This window comes from Solanum lycopersicum, chromosome 2, assembly GCF_036512215.1.
Source record: "Solanum lycopersicum chromosome 2, SLM_r2.1".
NCBI classification, from domain to species: domain Eukaryota; kingdom Viridiplantae; phylum Streptophyta; class Magnoliopsida; order Solanales; family Solanaceae; genus Solanum; species Solanum lycopersicum.
In genome coordinates this window covers 44,729,439-44,745,956 of record NC_090801.1, presented here as the reverse complement: position 1 = coordinate 44,745,956, position 16,518 = coordinate 44,729,439, and the positions used below count along the sequence as shown (strand labels likewise).

The 16,518-nt window shown below is 31.5% G+C and overlaps 3 long non-coding RNA genes across 3 annotated transcripts; 2 read left to right on the top strand and 1 right to left on the bottom strand.

The window, feature by feature from the left end:
* Positions 1-4,225: 4,225 nt before the first annotated feature.
* On the top strand, positions 4,226-13,453 carry LOC101254743 (uncharacterized). The gene is given in 3 exon segments (NR_136338.1): positions 4,226-4,346; positions 5,314-5,382; positions 12,990-13,453. It is a non-coding gene; the product is annotated as an uncharacterized lncRNA (long non-coding RNA).
* Positions 7,848-12,855, bottom strand: LOC138341709 (uncharacterized). Its single transcript, XR_011214569.1, has 2 exons — positions 10,719-12,855; positions 7,848-10,648 (listed from the first exon to the last, which is right to left on the bottom strand). It is a non-coding gene; the product is annotated as an uncharacterized lncRNA (long non-coding RNA).
* On the top strand, positions 10,879-12,367 carry LOC138341708 (uncharacterized). The gene is made up of 2 exons (XR_011214568.1): positions 10,879-11,006; positions 11,952-12,367. It is a non-coding gene; the product is annotated as an uncharacterized lncRNA (long non-coding RNA).
* Positions 13,454-16,518: the final 3,065 nt, after the last annotated feature.

Sequence of the window (16,518 nt, the reverse complement as noted above, 5' to 3'; positions counted from 1 at the left end):
AAGAGAAGAATTATAATTATTATTATTATTAATTATTTCTTACTTATGGCTCAAGTAATACCATAAATAGTAGTTAATAAGGAATAGATCTCGTTCGTACATTGGTTACTTGATGGACGTACAAGATTAAATAATAACCTCTATAAATTGGTCATCACTCCACCCATTAGGGTTAACCACATATTCTCTATAATAATAATTTCATCGCTGACGGTTGTGGTAACATAATGTAAGGGAAAGGAGGTAGAAACCAATTTACGACTAATGTTTTCTCTTTGCTCTGTGATAGTGTCTTCCTCATCAGGTATGTACCTCTAACGATTTTTATGTAAGATTATCGTGTTCAAGATCCTGATATTATGTTATCAAAAGTATTTTATCTTACATTTGGCATCAGAGCCTGGATTATGTGAACATATAATCTTCATAAATTATATAACCGCATCAGCCTTGGTAGGTTAATAAAGAGTAATTACCGCCCACCATTCCTAAATAAATAAATAAATATGTTTTGCTTTAGATTTCGCAAATTTTGAAAATTTTAATCCTCCCATAATGTAATAATTATGTTTTCTTTTAGATTGTGTAATAAGTTAAAGTGGTCGTTATATTAAGTAAGGAATAATATATGTGTACTTAGTGCCATATAGTTTGTTAGTCACCAAAGTGGCCAAACCAGAAATTAATGTTTACACATATAATATTTATGTTCACTTGGCATATGTGGATTAGTACAATTCATTATTTATTGGCACGTTCAATATTTGAAGAGAGACTGAGTTTGATTTTTTAACATGATGCATTTATTATGCTTTTATAGTTTGTTAGCCACCAAAGTGGCCAAACTAAAATGTTTAAAATTATTCACATGCACAAAAAATTTATGATGTCATTTGTGCTTTGTATTTATATAGTTTGTTTTTCACCAAAGTGGTCAAACTAGAGAAATTAATGTATACACATATAATATTTATGATCACTTGATGCATGTATTATGTTTCTATAGTTTGTTAGTCACCAAAGTGGCCATACTAAAACGTTTAAAATTATTCACATGCACAAAATCTTATGATATTATGTATGCATTTGTATTCATATAGCTTGTTAGTCACAAAAGAGGTCAAACTAGTATGATTGAGAAAAATATGCACTCATAAAATTGTCATTTATCTATGAAAGTTATCTAAATGCCTATATTGAAAAATAAATAGATAAATTGATTTTCACTATTGCTAGAACATAAAAGTTTTTACCCAAAGGTGAATCTATCATTCTACAAATAGTGAAAAACTATGAGGTAAATTAATATTTTCAATTAAACATATATTGTATATTCAAAGATGTCATATATATATTTTGTTAAAATTATTAATTTCCTATTAAAGATTTTTTTAAAATTACATATTAATTATGATAATGTGTCGTAGTATCTACCCAAAGAAGAATTACGATGTACCTTTATTGTTCTACTTAATTCACATTATTCTTTATATGTGAACATGTATCTATTTGCAGTTATTCCTCTTCATTCTCAATGCTTCGTCTATTACTGTGTTCGATGGATTGAACTTCTCTGAATGTCATGAACAAGTCAAGTTTCACTTAGGTGTGATGGATCTTGACTTGGCTTTGTTGAATGAAAAACCTACTGTCATTACCGATAAGATCAGTAAGGATGAGAAATCTTTTCATCAATCATGGAAACGCTCAAACAGATTGAGCCTTATATTCATGTGAACAGCTGTTGCTAACAACATTATGAGTTCTATTTCACAAACAGAAAGAGTCAACAAATATTTGATGTTTGTGAAAGAACGTTTTCGTTCTACTAGTAAGTCTCTCGGTGGTACACTAATGACTGAACTGACGACCATGAAGTTTGATGAATAGTGTGGTATGAAAAATCATATCATTGAGATGACTAACATTGCAGCAAGACCTCGAACCTTGGGGATGAAAGTGGAATACACCCATTGCATCTTGAGTATGGACAGTTTCAGATTAATTATAACACTATTAAGGATAAGTGGGATGCTAGTGAATTGTCCAGTATGCTTACTACTGAAGAGTCAAGACTTAAGAAACATAAGGTCATTCCATTAACCTCATGGGTCAAGAAGCTGGTAAAGGACTTAAAGTGAAGGCTAACAAGTTTAAGAAAAAGAAAACACTTGCTAAAGTTCCACATAATGCTCATAAGAAACTCGAGGATGATGTGTGTCGTTTCTGTAAAAAAGAAGGACACTATCAGAAAGATTGTTTGAAACGTAAAACTTAATTTGAAAAGAAATGTACATTTAGTATCTTTATATGTTTCGAATAAAATTTAGTAGAAGTTCCTAATAATACTTAGTAACTTGATTCTGGTGCAACTACTCATGTATTCACTATGTTGTATGGATTCACTACGATCCAAACTACTAATTCAAATAAAATAAATAAAAAATAAATAAATAAATTCCGTTCATGGGAAATTGCATAAAGACTAAAATTGAAGGCATAGAGACTTATAGTTTGATCTTGGAGGCTTGACATCACCTTGATCTATTACAGACTCTTTATGTTTCTTCAATTTCTAGAAATTTGATTTCTCTTTCAAGACTTAATGTTTCTGGATATGATTTAAGTTTGGAAAATGATTGTTTCAACCTATGTCGGAAATCTCAGAGACACACTTATACTATACTAAGGTCCTATTACCCCCCTAAACTTATTTTATTAATAATTTATTACCCCCTTTTGACCTACGTGGCACTATCTTGTGGACCCAAAGATGGTTGACTTTTTTTTCAAACTAGTGCCACGTAAGCTAAAAAGGGTAGAAAATTACTTGTAAAATAAGTTCAGGGGGGTAATAGGACCTTAATATTGTATAAGTGTGTCTCTGGGATTTCGGGCATAGGTTGAGGGGGTACTTGTGCATTATCCCTATATTTAAATAAATGCTAAGTATCATATTGACTACAATACAATGAATGTTTTAAAAATTCCAAGATTGATTGTTCATATTCTTGTATGTGTATTAGTACATATATTGAATAATTATAGTCAGACGCTTCAACTTTAAACAGTAACTACAAATTTAGTTTTTTTAAAGAATAAAATATAAAGTGTCCTTTCACTTCTTCTATAAAGAAATTCAATGATATTTTAATGATCTTTTTATAACTTTGACTTTTGAATTTCTATATCTTGACTATAAATATCATTGTGTGCTTCACTAATTTTTCGATATGTAAATTGTTCCATGATATATGTTGTCTTAGTTTTTATGATAGCTAATTCTCTTCACTACTTGTATCTTAATCTTTGTTTGATAATTTTATCGTAGATTAATTAAGATATGTTTAAATTCCTCTTCTATGTGTTCAAGTGGAATTTTTATTTTGTGTTATTATATTAGAAATGAAGATGTTATACATTTGTTGATGTTCATTAATAATATATTTGTTACTTTCACCTTTCATCCATGGAATGGGTTAATGACATATTCATGACAATCCTTTGAGTCTCTCAATTATATCCTATCGGAAGATATTTTGAATAATTGGAAGAGAAAAAAGAAAGTTGTCATCTCTTATCTGTCAATTATTTTTTGTACTTTTTTCTTTCATATTGTTATTTTTAGCTTCATTTTATAATATTTTTGTTGATTTCTTTAGAGGTGTTCTTTTATTTACCATTAAAAAATCTCTATTTTCTTTTCCGAGTTAATTCCTATTTGATAAATAAATAACTACAAATAAAAAATTATTGTACACAATAAGACTTTCTTTGCATGGTTGATAATTGATCTTGCTTTGGTGACCACAAATGTAAGTTGTATACCTTTTAAAGTACTTTATTCCTGATTTACTATTTTATTTTACAAACTTTATAGTAAAAAATAGAGTTATTAATTCTATTAAAAGGTTGAAGCAACAAAGGTAATGGTTGGATTACTAACACTCTTTGAAAATATAAAATATGAAGAGTTTGAAGGGTTACTTAATAACTAAATAGACTTAATTCAAGATACCATATTCATCTTGTAACGACCCTCTTAGTCGTTTTATAAACTTTAATCATTATTCTTATATTAATAATTTTAAATAATTTTTATAAATAAATTATGACTTATAAGAATGGGTGAAATTATTTTCATATTTAACCAAAGATTATTTTGTTGCTAATAATAATAGAAAAGAAAAATAAATAAATAATAATAAAAACAATATAAGGGCAATGTTGATGGTTGTAGTGGAGAGAATCAGTTCACGCAGCCGCCGAGGAAAAAAAATTAGAAAAGGGTTGGGCGAGAATAACGTCTTCTTCCGGTGGTTGGAAAAAAATGAATTTTTCTTCAGGTAATTAGTAATCACTCTTAAATCTTTATACTAGTCCAAATCATATTATTGTTATCCAGTTGATTGAGTTATGTGAGTAAAATAAATAACAAAAAGGGAGTGAGCAGTAAATGCTCTTCGATAAGAATTTGTTTCTATGTTTATTTGAATCGATAAGTAGCTAATCTAATATTATGTTTTATAATATGCTTGTTAAATAAGGAAATCGGAAGGAGTCTAGCAATTTGTTTTGGAAGTTTTGGTGGGGATAAGATCTAAAAGTCGTCATTAATTGATGACCAAATTCTTTTTCATTCGAGGTATTAAAATAAAAAAAAAACAATGCTCAAGAGGTTTATACGTATGGAAAGGGGTTCAGGTGTTTGATTTTCTCCATTTAAGTTACTGTATGTAACTTGATAATAATTTGGGCCTTTCTTTTATTATATTGTTACAACTATTTTGGAAAAAATTAGTGTTGGTACTATTCTTATTATTATTATTATTATTATTATTATTATTATTATTATTATTATTATTATTATTATTATTATTATTATTATTATTATATAACATTAGATATTTGTAATATTATTATAATTGGTTGAGACTAATTATATGCCAATGATTAGAGGATAAGGGTGGGGAAAATTATAGGTTATATGAATATGCAGATTGTTATATTTACATAAGTAAATGCCGATTTTTGTAATTAGGTCCGAGTGCTCTATAATTTATTTTTATTAATTATAACTTTGTTATGATTCAAGTTTTGAGATGATGGGATATGTTGTTAAGTAGTATGTGCATTATATTATATGAATATAATTAAATTCATCAAACTTGAGAAATTGAGACTTACCCCTAGACTTAAAATTTTGAAAAATATAAGAATTAACATACTAAATAACATCGATATTTGCAAACTTAAATATTAATTTTGGTGTTGTAAGCTTCAAAATCTTATCGTGATTATTGATGTCAATAGATTGCTTGAGTTGGAAGTTCAGCAAAAGGGGAAAACCAAAGTCTCGGAGTGAATTCTCGGTTGGTTAAGGCAAGTGGATTTCTAAACTCTTGTTAAGTGTATGAAATGCGTGTATTTTCTTGTGGTATATGTTTGGGAGTAACGAGATTGGTGATGGGTTCACTTGTCCACATTGGTTAATCTAATGATGAAAAAAAAAGGGATAAAAAAAGGGCAATGTAATTAATTATTTAAGTGTGATGTGTTCAGAAAGGGATGAAGGATTGTTGAATCATTGTTAATGTGATTTCATGTTTGTGTGGTTTTGAATTGTGCAATGTTATGAAAATGGTCATCTCCTCATTATTTTTGTGAACTTGTCATCTGCATTATTATGAGGCATTGGTTGTGACAAGTGTTATGTGCATTGAGAAAGAATGAGTACTTAAGAAGATGTACATTTTCGAGGGACGTATCGCTCGCCGCGATGGATACTATATTTCGAGGGACGTATCGCACGCCGCGATGGATACTATATTTCGAGGGACGTATCGCGCGCTGCGATGGTTACTATTATCGAGGGTCGTGTCGTGCGCCGCGACAGATGCATGGACAGATATGTCCCCCTTGGGTCTCGAACTGAGAGACAGCGGGTGTGTATCACTAGGTCAGACATGCATCCTTATACTTGACATTGCATTCCATTGCATTGCACATACTTATCATTAGTGAATTTGATATCGTGTTTTGCTGATCTTCTGATTGCCTTTCTGTTGAACTTGTGATTGATCAATATTGAGCTTGTTATAGCGGATATGCAATTTGTTGAAGTGTTGTTGTTGAGGATATGTAATTTGTCTAAGTGTTGTTGTTGAGATACGTGCTATATAGACTGTGAGCTGTTAGGTTGGGTTGATTTTAATGCAGGTTGTAGTTGTGGAGGTTCGGTTGGGGGTGGTAGGAGTACCCGTATTTCATCCCCTTAGCCTGTGTTTAGAGGTTTACTTGCTGAGTACCGTGTGGTTTGGTACTCACCCCTTGCTTCTACAAATTTTTGTAGGTTATGAGCCTGGATTTTTGTTGTACTTGTCATTCTCTTCTTTTCCAAGGCTTCTTGGAGATTTGTCAGGTAGCTGTTTGCATCGCAGCAGACTTTCTTCTCCTTAATTATGATCTTGTTCTATTCTAGAAACAAGTTCATTTGAGACATGAGTTTTTCTTTTGAATCAATTGTAATACTTTAGAGGCTTGTACACGTGACTACCAGGTTTTGGGGGGTCTTATTAAGTTACTTATATTTTATTTCCGCACTTTATTGTAATGGTTGAGTTTTAGGCTGACTTGTCTTGGTGGGATAAGACGAGTGCCATCACGTCCATTTTTGGGTCGTGACAAAATGGTATCAGATCTCCAGGTTCGTAGGTCTCATGTGTTTACAAGTCGAGTCTAAATAGAGTCTCGATGATCGGTACGGAGACGTTTGTACCTATCTTCGAGAGGCTGTAGTGACTTTTAGGAAATATCTTCACTTCTTGGATCTCTATTGTGCGTACTTGGTCCGATTTGATTTTTATCGCTTCATTCTGTTCTCTCTCATTTACATGATGAGTCGTGCATAGTTCCTCAAGTGAATTTTTGGCATGTTGTATTTTCTTGAATGTTAGACCTATTACTAATATGAAAGTTATGGTATTATGAAAAACATGTGTGGTTAGATTTAAAATATTCAACAATTTGAAAGGGTTGTGTAAGATTAGTTACCTTAGTAAAATGAATAGTACTTTTGCGATATATAAGATAGCTACAGTGATTTAACGAGTAAAAGTGAAGTCATTAAAAAGGTGACTGGATAGAGGACATGCAACTTTGGAAACTACAATTTGTAAAGTTATCATAATGTGAATAAGTTGCTTAGAAGATGATAGGAATACTGATGGACCAATGGAGGTTAGAAGTATTACGATTTTATAGGTTTTGTGTATTTAAAAAAAATGATGGTATGACTACTTAGTATAGATGTTTACTTGGTTAGCGTTATGGAGAGTGTTACTTCTATTATCGAACTAATCTATGAAATAGTGCATAACGATTGGATTAGAGATCAAATGGATTTGGTAATGTACTACAACCACTCAACTTATAGAAATATGTGAGATTTGAGTACAATCTTCTCAGGGGGTATGATGTGTTTTAGTGATGGATCTAATGAAATTTCATGATGTGGTACTAGTGTTATATAAAAATTGATAATTGGATGTTAAGTGTGAATAATAACTACTTAAGAACTATCAATTTTATCATATACTCATATTATAAGATTTTATGTTACATTCATATTTGAAAACCAACTAGCTTGTTACTATGAACGAATGAGTTAAGCATTATTTATAAAAAAGCTTTTAGTGGTGGATCTTTGGTATAATATTAATGTGTGAGTAGGTTATGATGTGTATCCTTAGGATTCTAAATGAGCAGCGGTTATTTTATCATAAGCCCCAATTGAGTGGATTAATATTGGAATGACTATCTTATATGTAAAGCAAATCCCAACAATTGAAAATTTTTGTAAGAAAATGTGTATAAAGTTAAGTTAGTCTGTTTAATTCGATTGGTATAGTTGATTTTGAGATGTCATGTCATGACAAGGTTGACTTTGTGGTAGTGATAAGGGATGACTATACATAGTGATAACTAGAGTTTGTGATGGATGATGATTAGGTTGCAACTATATGATAAGTTTTGTTGGTTAAAAGACTTTTGTATGATAAGGGTGACTTTCGAATGTCTGAGTTATGGTTTACTATTGTTTGTGACTAGCATGGTTGTATGGTAATTTTTATGAGGAATTATGATGTCACTCGAATAGAATTGAAAGGAGCTAGAGCCAGAATGGAATGAATTAGTGGGATGTAGTTTAACCTTTAGAAGGAGGTGAGAACAAGGATATTACTCAGATTGTAAGGGTCAAAGATGTCAGAAAGAGTGGATAATTAAATTCAAAGATATGTGATTTCATTTTTTGCCCTGATTATGATAATATATAGTGTCACCAGATCAACTGATTGATTTAAATAAAAAAAATAACTATTGGGTAACTTGAGAAAGGAGTGTCTATAGATGTTCAACTCGAGTGTGATTATATGTATTTTTTTTATGTTTATAAGTTGGTAATGAGTACAGTTGAAGTTTTGGCAAAGGATATGATATGATTGATGGAGAGGCGATCAATGTAAGCTAAGATACATGAATTCATAAAAATCTTCAAGATATGAGTTAATGTTGATAGATAAAGGGGTTGTGTTACATGTTTGGAATAAATTCAAGCTTTTAATTGTGAATTTAGATTTGTGCTAGTGTGTTTTGTCAAGGTATGAATTGGTAAAGTAAGAAATAATCGATAACATTGAGTATGAAGCATTTGGAAGAACTTAAAAATAATTTGAGTAGTAAATTTGATTACTTTTGATTGTTATACTTGAGGGAGGTTTCATGCAATGTTTTGGTTAGAGGGTAATGTAAAAAGATAATGAGTTGGTCAAAGGATAAGACAGGTAAGCAAGTAAGCGAGACAAAAAAAAGTTTGATATATTAACGATTTAAAATATTTAATAATTGCATTATGAGAAGAATTTAAGAAAGGTAAAAGAGTAAGACCCTTCATAAGACCCTTGGTTCAGAATTTAAGGTTATATGGATTTTAACATTTTAATTAAGATATTACTATGAGATGTGAACTGATTCGGTACAGACTTACTAGGGGTTATCAACGACTTAAATAAGGATTGAGTTTGATCAGGTGACAAGCAACTGCGTGTGAAGGATTCTACTTGGTTATGTAAAGTTAGATTGTTCAAATCATAATGGGTAACTTATTGATGTTAAACGGTGTAAACCTACAATTTTACATGATTAATGAGGATTTGAAGGGATTGAAACTACTTTGTTGTGGGACGATATAGATTGTTATGATGTGTTATATATGTATTTGATGGTGAATGGAGGTTATGAGCTTATATTATACCGAATTATTTGATTGATTGAGAGTTTCTCTAAGTTTTGGCACGAGAAATATGATGGTTTGAATGATAGTTAAACCTTTGCATGTGAAAGATTGTATGGAGATTACATTGAACGTAATTCAATAGTTTTATGTCGAGGAGGAAATAATATCAGATTTGAAATTAGTGTTATCAACCTTGGGTGTGTACCCATATCTATCAACGCATGCTTAAATAGAAAGAAAGGGGGTCATAATTCAAAAATTTTGGAGGCTACAATGTGCTTGCTAGGAAGACTTTGATACTAGTGATAGTTTGAGAGTAAGGCAAATGACCGGTGTGATTTTGATGTTTGTTAGTATAAAAAAAATTAACTTCAGTAGAGTACTATAAGAATATGTGAGGTTTTATAAATCAAGTATGTATACGATTATAATAAGCACCAGACTAGTTGATTGTGGGTAGCTACAAAAATTAAAGAGATAGAGTCATATGAATGTAAATGTTTAACATGGACACTATGAAAGAAGTATCTAGTGTTATTCGACTTTGGTTCTGTGTATTCTTATATGACCATCAACTACGTTTTGGATATAGTTTGGAGTGTGATTCGCTACCTATACCTACACGTGTTTTCATATCTATGGATGAATTTCTAGTGGTGGATCGGGTGTACCGATCATGTGATTGTCTTCATGGTAGACTGGCATCTTTGTGAAGACTTGGTCACTTCAGTTATGGCATATTTCAATGTTGTTTGGGAAAGTAAAAGTTTATTGTTGTTTATATATGCATGACCTTGCCTATGATAACTTATAGAAGAGTTCTTGTGAATAGCTACAGTTATACAACAGTGTTGTTAAAAGTTCTGCATCCAAGAATATATCGGTCTTTGGGTGCTTACTTTATTCTTGTTCTTCCCTGGATTAGATAAGTTTGATTATCCCCTTAATGAGTACTCGATGTTTAAAGATTTATTTTTTTTATATATAACTTAAGCTTGTGGAAATATTGTTCTAAGAAAAGCGATCAAAAAAAAATATTGTGATGATACTAACTTCTTGTTGTAGTCACTACTGATTCAGAATGTTCTCTTGGTTATGTGAGAAAAGAATCGTCACGATGTTTAAGTTATGGTCCAGAGGGTTTCATTTTAGATTTGGTTCATAGATTAGTCTATAGGTTGATAATCACTCGTGATTTGTAAATTTTTCAAGTTTAATTGGAAGGATCAGTTCTTAGTAGTTATTCTTGAATGGAATGGTCTTAAGGAAGAGCCCACTTAGAGAGACAAACACCGACTCTAGAAGATCATACCTCAGGATTTTGGTAACGTCGTTCATTCTTTCTTCTTCTTCCTTATGTTCGAGGACGAACATGATTTTTAGTGGTGGATAATGTAACGACCCTCTTAGTCGTTTTATAAACTTTAATCATTACTCTTATATTAATAATTTTTAATAATTTTTATAAATAAATTATGACTTATAAGAATGGGTGAAATTATTTTCATATTTAACCAAAGATTATTTTGTTGCTAATAATAATAGAAAAGAAAAATAAATAAATAATAAAAAAAACAATATAAGGGCAATGTTGATGGCTGTAGTGGAGAGAAGCAGTTCACGCAGCCGCCGAGGAAAAAAAAATTAGAAAAGGGTTGGGCGAGAATAACGTCTTCTTCCAGTGGTTGGAAAAAAATGAATTTTTCTTCAGGTAATTAGTAATCACTCTTAAATCTTTATACTAGTCCAGATCATATTATTGTTATCCAGTTGATTGAGTTATGTGAGTAAAATAAATAACAAAAATGGAGTGAGCAGTGAATGCTCTTCGATAAGAATTTATTTCTATGTTTATTTGAATCGATAAGTAGCTAATCTAATATTATGTTTTATAATATGCTTGTTAAATAAGGAAATCGGAAGGAGTCTAGCAGTTTGTTTTGGAAGTTTTGGTGGGGATAAGATCTAAAAGTCGTCATTAATTGATGACCAAATTCTTTTCATTCGAGGTATTGAAATAAAAAAAAAACAATGCTCAAGAGGTTTATACGTATGGAAAGGGGTTCAGGTGTTTGATTTTCTCCATTTAAGTTACTGTATGTAACTTGATAATAATTTGGGCCTTTCTTTTATTATATTGTTACAACTATTTTGGAAAAAATTAGTGTTGGTACTATTATTATTATTATTATTATTATTATTATTATTATTATTATTATTATTATTATTATTATTATATAACATTAGATATTTGTAATATTATTATAATGGGTTGAGACTAATTATATGCCAATGATTAGAGGATAAGGGTAGGGAAAATTATAGGTTATATGAATATGCAGATTGTTATATTTACGTAAGTAAATGCCGATTTTTGTAATTAGGTCCGAGTGCTCTATAATTTATTTTTATTAATTATAACTTTGTTATGGTACAAGTTTTGAGATGATGGGATATGTTGTTAAGTAGTATGTGCATTATATTATATGAATATAATTAAATTCATCAAACTGGAGGAATTGAGACTTAACCCTACGCTTAAAATTTGGAAAAATATAAGAATTAACATACTAAATAACATCGATATTTGAAAACTTAAATATTAATTTGGGTGTTGTAAGCTTCAAAATCTTATCGTGATTATTGATGTCAATAGATTGCTTGAGTTGAAAGTTCAGCAAAAGGGGAAAACCCAAATCTTGGAGTGAATTCTCGATTGGTTGAGGCAAGTGGATTTCTAAACTCTTGTTAAGTGTATGAAATGCGTGTATTTTCTTGTGGTATATGTTTGGGAGTAACGAGATTGGTGATGGGTTCACTTGTCCACATTGGTTAATCTAATGATGAAAAAAAGGGATAAAAAAAAGGGCAATGTAATTAATTATTTAAGTGTGATGTGTTCAGAAAGGGATGAAGGATTGTTGAATCATTGTTAATGTGATTTCATGTTTGTGTGGCTTTGAATTGTGCAATGTTATGAAAATGGTCATCTCCTCATTATTTGTGTGAACTTGTCATCTGCATTATTATGAGGCATTGGTTGTGACAAGTGTTATGTGCATTGAGAAAGAATGAGTACTTAAGAAGATGTACAGTTTCGAGGGACGTATCGCGCGCCGCGATAGATACTATATTTCGAGGGACGTATCGCACGCTGCGATGGATACTATATTTCGAGGGACGTATCGCGCGCCGCGATGGTTACTATTATCGAGGGTTGTGTCATGCGCCGCGACAGATGCATGGACAGATATGTCCCCCATGGGTCCCGGACTAAGAGACAACGGGTGTGTATCACTAGGTCAGACATGCATCATTATACTTGACATTGCATTCCATTGCATTGCACATACTTATCATTAGTGAATTTGATATCGTGTTTTGCTGATCTTCTGATTGCCTTTCTGTTGAACTTGTGATTGATCAATATTGAGCTTGTTATAGCGGATATGTAATTTGTTGAAGTGTTGTTGTTGAGGATATGTAATTTGTCTAAGTGTTGTTATTGAGATACGTGCTATGTAGACTGTGAGCTGTTAGGTTGGGTTGATTTTAATGCAGGTTGTAGTTGTGGAGGTTCAGTTGGGGGTGGTAGGAGTACCCGTATTTCATCCCCTTATCCTGTGTTTAGAGGTTTACTTGCTGAGTACCGTGTGGTTTGGTACTCACCCCTTGCTTCTACAAATTTTTGTAGGTTATGAGCCTGGATTTTTGTTGTACTTGTCATTCTCTTCTTTTCCAAGGCTTCTTGGAGATTTGTCAGGTAGCTATTTCCATCGCAGCAGACTTTCTTCTCCTTAATTATGATCTTGTTCTATTCTAGAAACAAGTTCATTTGAGACTTGAGTTTTTCTTTTGAATCAATTGTAATACTTTAGAGGCTTGTACACGTGACTACCAGGTTTTGGGGGTTCTTATTAAGTTACTTATATTTTATTTCCGCACTTTATTGTAATGGTTGAGTTTTAAGCTGACTTGTCTTGGTGGGATAAGACGAGTGCCATCACGTCCATTTTTGGGTCGTGACACATCTACTAAAAGTATTTAGCTACTGGTGAAATATGTAAAGATGTTTGAGACTTTGATTTCCCTCATTCAGTTTCTTTCATTTAATTCTTACATGAAGTTTAAGTTCAAATTGTCCAATTTAATTAATTATTTTTCTCTTAGTTAAGTTATGACTCATCTTTACAAGAAAAAATACATATATCTTTCAATACAAAAAAAAGGCTTTGTTGATTTTCTTGTAAAAAAAATTGAGATAGCTGCAACATGAGTATGCCTTCTATCTTGCCTATTATTTCTTATATATATGAAAGTTCATTATATATTTTTCTTAATTAATTATTGTAATTTGTAACTATGTTTTTTGTTGATCTATTTTTATTCTATCAGTAAATTACTAAATCAAAATGTGCACACATTTAACAGATAATTATTTTTCTTTCACGCTATTTGTGGTTTCTTCGTCTTTAATATCAAAGAGGTCATACAAACACATCGTTACAACAACTTCATGCAACTTAGCCTGGGACACACGTACAATACACGTGCCCATAACTAGTATTATTATTAGTGGAAAGCTCTCAACTTCAAAGTTGAATTACTATTTAGCCCTTACAACAAATTAAAAAGTAATTAAATTTTCAATTAATTTGCAAATTGAAAAGACTTTAAAACTTTATTATGAAATTTGAAAGGATGCATGAAAAATGAAAAGAGAATAATCAGTTCATACGGAATTCAAATCACTATAAATAGGCTTATATCCTTCATTGTATGAAATTCAAATGTCTACATCAGTACCATGAAAGATATGCACTCATATTCATCATTTGGATTGTTACAAAGAGAAAGTCTTCCAGGCTGGATGGTATTCAAAGAATGAAACCATCTTTAACTTCTTGGACAAATATGATTGGTGCCTTGATAGGAAAAACATGGTTTGGAATATCAGGATCGATATAGGAAGAACAAATTCCAGAAGATGAATCACCATAGTTGCTATTTATTCATGATTTTATTGTTTTAAATTTGAAATATGGATGAAAATATCTACAATGATGATCATCTGTATGGAGATAATCTCCCCCCACCCACCCGATGGTCCTAGGATATATATATATGAGGGTAATGTAACAACTGTTTTTCTCTTTAATATTTCATATATATATTTAGACAACAAAGATTGAGCCAAAATTTGTTTTTATTTAAACGTGTAATTACACGTACAAAGTATGTGTCGAGAACTAGTATTATTAAAAGTGAGAAGCTCCTAACCTCAAAGTTAGCTGTTTTTCTCTTTAACATTTTCATATATGTATTTAGCCAAAAAAGATTGAGCTATATTTTGAAGGCATTTATACTTTGAATTTATTTTGGAAAAACAATATAACAAAATAAATAATTATACAAAGTAATATTGGCGGTATATTTAAATGATAAAATAATAAGAGCATAGAATAAAAATTGTTTGTGGGTCACACAATTTTACTATTTTAAAAATTTATTAAATAGCTAAGCAGTTGTGAGTAATGTAATAGAAGTATTAAAAAAAAATTAGTGGGTCCAAATACTTCTTTTTATAACTTTTAAAAGAGGAGTGCTTTTAATTATGATCCAAAAAATTTATACTTTATGGATAAGCTCGCCTAATCGAGATCTAAATAGATACTCTTTATGTCTTTTATTATTTGCCAATTTTTATTTTATTGTTATTCTTAATTATTTGTCTATTTTAATAATTTAAAAAATAATAAATTTTTTAATTTATTATATACTCAATATTTTGAAAATGTAAAATTTTTCATTCACTTCATTATTAATAGGGTAAAATGGTAAATTTATTATGTCATTATGTTTTTCTTAATATGTATTTCAATCTAAAATTGAACAAGTAATTAGAGACCGGGGATATTAAAAATGTCACGACCAAAACAGGGTTACGACTGGCAGCCACACTTTCCCTCCTACGTGAGCGAACCAACCAATCTAACCTTAACATTTCAATATAATATCAACAGAAAGTAATGCGGAAGCTTAAACTCATTAAATAAAGACCAATTCATTAACTTCTAAAATTCAACATCTATTATTTCCCAAAATCTGGAAGTCATCATCACAAGAACATCAACGATCAAATGACTAAACTAAGAGTATTCTAAAAGTTAAAAATACATAAGAAGCTAGTCCATGCCGGAAGTTCAAGGCATCAAGACTTGAAGAAGAAGATCCAGTCCAAGCTAGAAGCATTAGCTCACCCTGAATTTCCGATGTAGTAAGACTTGCTTGAATTACTGTTGAGTTGAAGACGATGGCACGTTTGCTGCACTCCACAAATAAACAAGAAGAGAACATAAAAGTAGGGGTCAGTACAAAACACGGGTACTGAGTAGATATCATCAGCCAACTCAAAATAGAAATCAATATATACCAAGTAATATCATAAAACCAACTATGATACTCAACATGTAGCAACAACAAGCACTATATCATTAACAATTACCATCAAGTTCACACATGAGGACTCAAGCCTCAATACCATACTCATTTGGGAATCATGTTCATTAGATTGAGTATATTAACATCTTTCAAGATTCATTATCTTTATTTCTCTTGTGTCGGCACGTGACACTTTGCTCCCTCATATTCATTAATCCTCTTGTGTCGGTACGTGACACTCCGATCCCCTAAATCTACGTGTCGGTTTGTGACACCCGATCCCCCAAATCTACGTGTCGGTTCGTGACACCCGATCCCCTAATTCTATGTGTCGGTTCGTGACACCCGATCCCCTAAATCTACGTGTTGGTTCGTGACACCCGATCCCCTAATTCTACGTGTCAGTTCGTGACACCCGATCCCCTAATTCTACATGTCGGTTCGTGACACCCGATCCCCTAAATCTACGTGTCGGTTCGTGACACCCGATCCCCTAAATCTACGTGTCGGTTCGTGACACCCGATCCCCTAAATCTACGTGTCGGTTCGTGACACCCGATCCCCTAAATCTACGTGTCGGTTCGTGACACCCGATCCCCTAAATCTACGTGTCGGTTCGTGACACCTGATCCCCTAATCTCTTTCTATCAATTCATCAAGCCTTCTTTCTCACCAAGGCATCATCAATCTCATTACTTTAGTTCATCAAGCCTTCTTTTATATCAAGGCATCATCATTAACAAGAGATTAGGTTTTTATCAAGATTTGGGATTCGATAGCTT